Below are 8,703 nucleotides of genomic sequence, written 5' to 3'. Positions count from 1 at the left end.
GTCTCGCTTTTTAACAATGTGTCCCACGTCCGGAGGGGTTTTTAAAAAGTCCTGATTTTTGGAAAGAATGCATGACAAGCTAGGGAAAGGCAGGACAAGGAGAAGGGAATATAAGGTTTTCAGCTGCTGAAGAGGTGAATGTAACTCCATTTGGGAATGAAGAGGTTAATGTAACTTCATTTGGAAATAAAAAGGCTAATGTAAACTCCCTACTCCCCTCCTGGGCAAGGTCGCCTAGGTGGACCAGGTGCCCTACTCCTTTGAGCCACAGGCACCACCCTATACATATTTTTTTTAATGTATTATATTTGTAAATTGTACTTATATTGAAATTAAAAAAATAAATATTACAATACTATTTTTGCGTTCTATGAAAATTTTTGTTGCCGTCAACGGTGTCCCGCTTTACCAATGTTAAAATCTGGTTACCTTAGGCTGAGCCCAAGGTCCAGCAGGAGAATCTGGCTTCATGGGAAGGACAGTGGGAACTCCTGAAAGGTTCTGATTAAGGTGGGGGTGGGGTGTGGAGGGAGGATTGTGGGGCAGAAGCAGTTGGGGAGGAGTCAGGAGCCGATACAGTGGTTCAGGGGGCAGGGCACTGACTTGGGCCCATGTGATAATGCAAATGAGGAGATCCAGGAGCAGGAGCAGGCAGAGCTGGTAGGAGGCAGGACAGTCTCCTAAAGAAGGAAGAGACCCCTCTCCATTCTCACTCCTGAGCTTGAGCTGTGCCATGAGCTAGGGACTGGGGGGCCCCCAGATAGGGATGTCAGGGATGCAAGCTGCTGCTCAGTTTTAGAATCTGGAAGGGGGGCATTTGCTCAGGATATGAGAGCATGGGGTAGAGGAGGGGAGTTGCCTATGCCATAGTTAGAGAGCTGTGGAGATGGAGGAGGCGGGGCAGGCATGGAAGATGGGCCAGGCTTGGGTTCAGAGCACAGATGGCTGATCAGCGGGGTGACAGAGAGGGAGGTCCAGGACAGGATCAGGGAGGATTAGGGCCCTAGATCCGATGACGTGTCTCTTGAAGATGGCAGCTCCTGAAAAAGCTAAAGCCCTCGCTGTTGTAGAGTCATCCCGGACACCAAGGGAGAGCCATGTGTGCACACACATGCACATGTGTGTGCACACAGACTCATACACTCACATGTGTAGTCACACTCACACACCTGTCCTCACATGCACAGGGCCACAAAGTCAAAACTAGTATCCTCTTCATCACACATGGACACCTGAACACACCCACTGTGATGTGGCTTCCTTATACCACGACAACCTGTAGAAGCCCTACAGGAGCTAGCCAGCCCCAAGGTCTATCACTGACTCACACTGTCCCTTCCCGCCCCTCTGCAGCCATGAACCCCCATAGCTGACCATGAGTCTTGAGACAATGCTACCTACAGCACCCTGCCCACGTCTCACATGGAACGTGGCCTATTGGATACAAGGTCCCTTGTCTGTTTCTCAATCAGATGGCTCAGATATGAGCATCCTTTCCTCTGCTCAGCTGCTGCCACCATGTCTGTGCCATCCCAGATGGGAGCTGGCTTTCAGCCTGCTGAAGGGTCCATCAGGGCCATTTCTGGGGTCCTGGGCTTAGCTCTCTCCTCACACACACCACACACACACACACTTTTCCCTTATATACTCACACATGACACACACACATAACCTGCAAGGTGGGAGCCCCATCATCAGTGCTGTTCTGGAAGGGGATGTTGCTCTGGGGACACTTTGCTATAAGCTAGTCTTTGTTGTTACCCCACTGACACATCCTCTGAAACCCCTCCACAGCTCCTTATCAGGAATCCCTGCTCCAGCCAAGGGTGGCCCAGCCAGAACTGGCCCTGCTGGAGCACAGCAACTGAGAAGAGGTTGTCCCCACTGTCCCCTGCTTCTTTCTAGGGTGTAACTGCTGACCAGAAGAGTCTGGCTCTACCCCCAGCCAGACTCACCCACAGCAAGGCCTGGGCAACAAGTGCTTGTCTCAGTTTCCCCAGGGGCAGGGCAGGACTAAGCTTTAGTCTCATATAGGAAAGACTTAATGGAGGGGCTTTCTAAGGGCCTCCCAGGGTAGGCCAGGCAGGGGCATTAGTGACATAGGCTGGGCTTCCTGGAGCCTGCAGGAGTCAAGTGCACCTGCATTTCAGTAATCACAGGGCTGCCGTGCCAGGACTACAGTATTATCTAGGAGTGGGCCTGAGTGGGGGAGGATGGGTGGACAGAATGTAGCCACAGGCCCCAAAATGTAGTTCCCAAAACAATAGTCATTAGGCCAGAATTACTGTCATGGGGCCTGGGTATTGAGGGCAAGGGAGGGACACATAGGACACATGAGGGCCAGGGAGAGTGTACTGCCTTTACCCAGACCTCACAGAGGGCCAGGAGGGTGGTGCCCTGGGGAGAAATCCTGGGAAGCTGTGGGCCTTTGTCCTTATTGTCCAGCCCTTTGGGCTGCTCTTTCCTACCTGGTCGCTGGCTGTCTCTTGTCGCCCCTGAGTTACAACTGGAGGCTGTCCCTTCTCAGTGGCCACTCCCCCCATCCCATTCCCCATGTTACCCCTCATCTGGGGTGTGATTTCATTTATTTACTAACTCCTCTGGTCCCTGGCTTTGGCTCACATTAAGGTCAGCCCCAGAGGGCAGGAACACTCTGTGTCTTGTTGGCACTGCAGCCCTAGTGGCCCTCTGCACACCTAGTGAGTGAGAAGGAAGCCTGCAGAATAGGTACCCAGGGCAGCAGCACTGTGTGAGGCAGAGCTTGCCCTTGAACCTGGGACTGCAGCTCCCTATGCAGGTCACTGGGGGCTCTTTCACTGACTCACTCAATGTGTTTACTCACTGGAACCATCTGCTGGTCTGGGCGCCAGAGGACATCTCTTCTTCCCTGGAGTCTGGAGCATGGTGGGGGCTGAGGGCTAGGCCTGTGTCTAGACCCTGTGCTGACAATGACTTCCTCCTGGCACTGTGGAGTCTCAACTTTTTGTGTAATTAGCTTCTCCTTGAAGGCTACCTGGGGGCACAGAGACAATCAACAAATCTGCAGGGATGCATCGAGCCCCCACTCTGAATTGGGCACTGTGCTTCTTGGTGGACTCAGAGTGACAAAGCCCTCACCTTGTGCATCCTCACTTTGTGACTGAGATTGAGAGACAGCACTGATGCCCTTGAAACTGCAAGTTCCCCTGAAACAGTGGCCAAGGAAAGGAAGCAGGTGGGAAGGGCCTGGACAGTCTGGTAGAACCCAGATTCCAGGAGCAGGCTGGAGGGGACACAAAATTGAGTTCTAACTTTGGCTCCACCATCTACCAATGCTGAGAGTTTCACCAAGTTACTTAGCCTCTCGGTGTCTTGGTTTCCCCCATTTGTATTTGGGGTACCAATCATCCCACTGTTGAGGGCTCCCTGAGGTTTAAATGACTGTTCTGAGGTTTCATTTCCATCAAGTTTTTACAACTGGGCAGAGCACATGGCAAGTACACGCTCAGTGTTAGTTGTCATAGTCGTCATTCTGAAGAAAGAGACCCAGGCAAGAGGGTGTGTGCTGGGGGGAGGTGTAGATACAGGAGTGGGAGGGCCCATGCAGACCCTATTTGGAGGCAGGGCAGTCCAGTGGTTAAACCCAGGCTCTAGCTCCAGTTCTCCCACTTACATGTGGATTGTGTGGCCTGGGTGCTGCCACCTAACATGTTTGGGCCTCAGTTTCCCTATCTGTGAAGGAGGCTGGGAAGTCTAGATGCAGCAATTTTCTGTAGTGCTAGTAATTGCTATTGTTTAATGAGGGCAAAGAGAGGTTAAATCACTTGTCCAAGGTCACACACTGGGGAAGCAGCCCGGCTGTGTTTGAGTCAAAGGGTTTGAGTCAAAGCCGCATGTTCCAGAGCCCCACAGCTAACTGATGCATGTAGCTGCCACTGCCACTGCTGCTACTGTTAGCACTGCTGGTCCTCAGGGAAATGGCAGAGACTGGCCTCGTCTTTCATGGTGGTGAAGGTGTCTGTGGCAAGGTCGGAAGGAAGAGTTTCTGGCTCCTCTGGGCCCTCAAATCTCTTTGTCACTCCCACTGTGGTCACAGGAGAGCCCTGGGAGTCTTATTACACAGCCACTCATTCTGTGACCACAGTGCAGTCACCCAGTGAGCATCCCTCACTTCTTGCCCATCCATTACCCCTGGCGGCAGCTCTTCATTAGCAACCTCTTCCCTAAGCCACAGGCACCTCTGTGATGGGGTGGGAGCAGGGCCTGTTTCCCTCCATGGATTGTGGGGCTCTGCAGGTGAGTTGTGGGTTGGTGCCCAGGGTAAAGCCTGGGGGAGTCTCCCCAGCCCTAAGCCCAGGCACCTTTGGGGGATACAACCAAACCCAGAACCCTTTGGTGGACTTGCTGTTGGGACCGGAAGGGACCCAGGTCAGCATAGTGGGCTCTGGCCTTGGCAAGGGGTTGGTTCCCCAGATCCTTTCCTCTGGCCTGGGGTCTCCTTCCTGATGGGTGCCTCATGCTCTTTTTTTTTCTTTTTGAGACAGGGTCTCACTCTGTGCCAAGGCTAGAGTGCAGTGGCATGATCACAGCTCACTGCCTTCTCAAACTCTCAGACTCAATTACTCAAATGATCCTCAGCCTCCTGAGTTAGCTGGGACTATAGGCATGGGCCACCACGCCCAGTTAATTTTACTTTTTGTAGAGATGAGATCTTGCTATGTTTCCCAGGCTGGTCCCAAACTCCTGAGCTCAAGTGATCCTCCTATCTTGGCCTCCCAAGGTGCTGGGATTATAGTGTGAGCCCCTGAGCCCAGCCTCATGTTCCTCTCTTTGTAGGTGACCACAGCAGGAGGGAAAACCAGACCCACAGTGCTGCACCATGCCCAGCCTGAAGAGAATATAGGCACCTCTCCTGGATAATGTGTTCCAACTCCGGCATCTCCTACCTGCAACACAGTTTTTAAGATGTTTGGGTACCATCTGAAACCAGTAGTCTTCCTTAAGTCAATTTTAGGTTTGTAAAATTGTAAAATTTACAAACCTAAAATTTATTTTTAAAAGGAAAAGATATCATTACTCAAGGTGGATAATTAGTAGCACTTGCCATGAATACAATACAATCACAAAAGTAAATATGCTGGAAACAATGAGGTCAGCTCCCCGAGGGCAGTGGTTTGGGAGTGATTACTGTATTCCCAGCACACAGGACAGCACCTGGCTCACAATAGGAACTGGAAAGACATTTTTTGAATGAAGAGCTGAGGGAATGAATGAATGCAGAAAGGAATGAGCAATTCTCACATGGATGCTTGGGGAAGGCGGCTGAGCCTCTTTGTTGAAATAAGGAAAAGCAAATGTCAGAGGGGCTTTAAAGTCGCACTAACCCCAGATGGAGACTGATGGCTTCTGGAGAGGTTCAGAGCACTGACTGAAAGGGACTGGAAAGGCAGAGGCCTTCGGCACGTGATTCACAGTCCTGCAGAGCCATGTCTGGATGCTGCCTTGAGATGTCTGAGCCCTGCCCAGCACCCCACTGGGGGGGGTATATACCAGGGGACCTGAAGCTCAGGGTGACTTGGGTGAGTTGCAGGGCCAGGTAGGACATCTTGAGGGTCACCCACACATTTAGTATGAGGGATAGGTTCCCTAGGAGGCCCTGTTGTGTCTGGAGAGCTTCCCAGCAGAGCTTTGCTCACACATATGCATGTGACACACTCATGACACACTCAAATGACATGAATGTGGGAACAGACACCAGTCCTTTCGGATCCACATGTGAGCAGGATTTTCTACTTCAGTTTCTCCAAGAGAAGGTCTTGCTAGTGCTGGATGCCCAGGTGAGCCTCCTCCCACACCCTGTGCTGCGCTAGACAGGGCCATCATTCCAGACACGCTGTCGCTGAAGCATGGTGTGTGGGGTTTGGGTCCTGCCTGGCAGGAGCCTGTGGGGGTGGCTGTGACATTGGCGTCTTCATCAGAGACTGGCACAGGAAACCTGACGTCATCACTGACTCACTCCCAGGCAGGGCTGGGGGTGGCTCTCACCCTTCTTACCTGCTCTGGCCCAAGCTTTGTAGTCAAACCACTCACTTCACTACCCTCCCTCCCTGGGGCATCTGATTGGGGGAGTTGGAAGAAGGAGGAAGGAAAACCAGCACAACATCAGCCTAGTGCTGTGCTGCAGCGTTTGTGGAAGGGAAACCACTTTGCATGCGGCAGGGACAGACTGGGAATCCCAAAGGCAGGAGGCAAGTGACGCTTAAGCAGCTGTCAAAATAGGTGGTTGTTACTGAAAGAAAAACACACAGAATCATCATTTGTTCCAGTTAGGTCTCACAAGTTTTTAATTAAAAAAAAATGCTGAGCCCCAAACTTACTTAATAGTGTCTGCTCTGTAACAACAGGGCCAGGAAAAGAAAAAAAACAAACAGAAAGCTCTGAGTAAGTCACCCCTTCACCATCTAGTGGTGAGGACTGGGGCCCTCCTCTATAGCCTGTAGCCTGGGGGGCATGCAGTTTAAGAGACCCCCAACACACATACTGCCCACCACCCCCATGCCCAAAGCCCTGTCTCCTGTCTGTCATGGCTCCCAAGGATCAGCTCTGGGGTCTTTGAGGGGGTGGCAAGGGGGAAGCAGACATCCTACATGATGACTCACCCATCGAGCACACAAAAGGTTGGGGGATCTTTAGTCAGAGCAAAAGTGGGGGAGGGACGTGGGTCTGTGAATCTTTCTCTCTCTTCTTACCCTAGCCCAGGGCTTTCACCCGATTATCAGGGGTGGGGGGTTCCCCAGTTTAGGAATAGGGGAAGAAGGCAAAGGGAAGCCCCTCCTTTATGGTTAAGCCAGGGCTCCTTGAGCCCACGTTCCAGAGCTGAAAAAAGGACAGCCTCAAAGCAAATGGCATTGAGGGGCTGACATACACACAGTCACTTCAGGCAGAAATCACTGGTCCTGGTCAGAGTTCTAGGAAGGGCCCCAGGGACTGTGCCATTAGAGCAAACCTTTAGCAATGTTCTCCCACCTTTGCATGGAACTTCCCAGCAAGGTACATGTCGTTCCCCAGAGGAGGGGAAGAGGCCCAGCCCAGAATGAGAGTTGGGGTCTGGGGCCCTCTTTATGGCTGAGCTGATTTCACTCCTGAGTCAGTGAGACCAACTGGCCAGGGTTTTTTCCTCCTCCTTCTCACAGAACTGGAAGGCTGTGCCTCCCAGCATAGCAGGTGACGCAGGTCCCACCGGTCAGCAAGACTGGACCTGACTATCCTTCTACAATCTGTATAATTTGCCCCTGGAATCAGCCATTAAGTCATTTGCCAGGCTGATGCCAGGGATAAGAGCTCATATCAGCCTCTGGGATCTGTGGCCCAGACTCCTCGGCTCTGTTGTGGGCTTTGCTGCATCAGCCTCCAGACTGGTGTGGTAGGCAGGGACTAGGCCTCAGCTACCATGGCCCAGGCAGTAGCATAGCCTCGGAGCCTTGGAGCCAGATTGAGTGTCAGCTGGTCTATTGTGCGCTCCTACTTTATAGATGGGGACACTGAGGCATGAGAGGATGATGAGACTCCAGGTATCTTTGGAGTCCTTGGGGTTTCTCTTCCCTATATCGCTTGTCCCCTAGCACACATGAGCTCTGTGCTCCATCTCATACAGTGGGACTGCACACACATGAGCCAATGCACAGTCAGACACATCAACACCCCACTGAGAGGAATTCTGAGTTTGTAAGTTCCTGCAGTGTGGGGTCTGCCACAGTTCTAGCTGTAGCCCTGTATGATAGTCTGGACATATGGATCTGCAAGGGAGCTGGCAGTGTCCTACAAAGGGCACAGAGGAGTGACTCAGGGATGGGAGACTGGTGGTTTGGGCTGTGAAATCCCAAGCAGTTGGAGGCAGGTGGACATTGTCCCCACCCACTTCAACTTCTCTGCTCAGCGTCAGGATTTCAACTGTCAACAATTCTTGCTCCCCCAGCCCAGGGGCCCAGACCCCATCCCACCCCCACCCCCCCCAACACACACACATAGGAGGGGCCTCACCACATCTAGCGCCAGGGCTGGCGACTGGTGGGGGCAGGCCTCATGGATGCAGATTACCAAGTCCCCATCTAACTGCACCAGTGCGGGTCCTGGAGCCTTGCTCCCACCCTGGGAGGTATAGAAGAGGCAGATTCTGTCAGTGCTTCTCCCTCTTCCCCTTGCCTGGGCTCCTAAAATTCCCTCATACGAGGTTGGGGAGAGCCCTGTAGCGTCAGCAGAGTTCCCCTTTAGAGTTGCCTGTAACTTGGGGAAATGCTTCTCTCTGGGCCCCAGGGGGGTTTTCCCTGGGCCTCGGAGAAGAAGCTTTATCACACTCCTAACTGGAAACTCATCACAGGCCCCTACCTTTCTCCCTGAATCAGGACCCCAGAGCCTCCTCATCCCCCCTATGCCAAAGACCAGGGGCTTGGGCTCAGAGGACTATGTTCCAGCCAAGTCTGGTCACTAAACCTGAGCGCTGGTCTCCTTCATGCACCAGAGATGGGGAAAGGAAGGGTAGATGAAGTCCCTTCTCCCCAAGGTCCCTAAGTAGATAAAGTCCCTTCTTCCCCAGGTCTCTAAGTAGATGAAGTTCCTTTTCCCGAGGTCCCTAAGTAGATGAAGTCCCTTCTTCCCGAGGTCTCTAAGTAGATGAAGTCCCTTCTTCCCGAGGTCTCTAAGTAGATGAAGTCCCTTCTTCCCGAG

The sequence above is a fragment of the Otolemur garnettii genome, unplaced genomic scaffold (assembly GCF_000181295.1).
Source record: "Otolemur garnettii isolate 467f Iridium unplaced genomic scaffold, OtoGar3 scaffold00148, whole genome shotgun sequence".
NCBI classification, from domain to species: Eukaryota; Metazoa; Chordata; class Mammalia; order Primates; family Galagidae; genus Otolemur; species Otolemur garnettii.
This window is presented reverse-complemented; position numbering follows the sequence as displayed.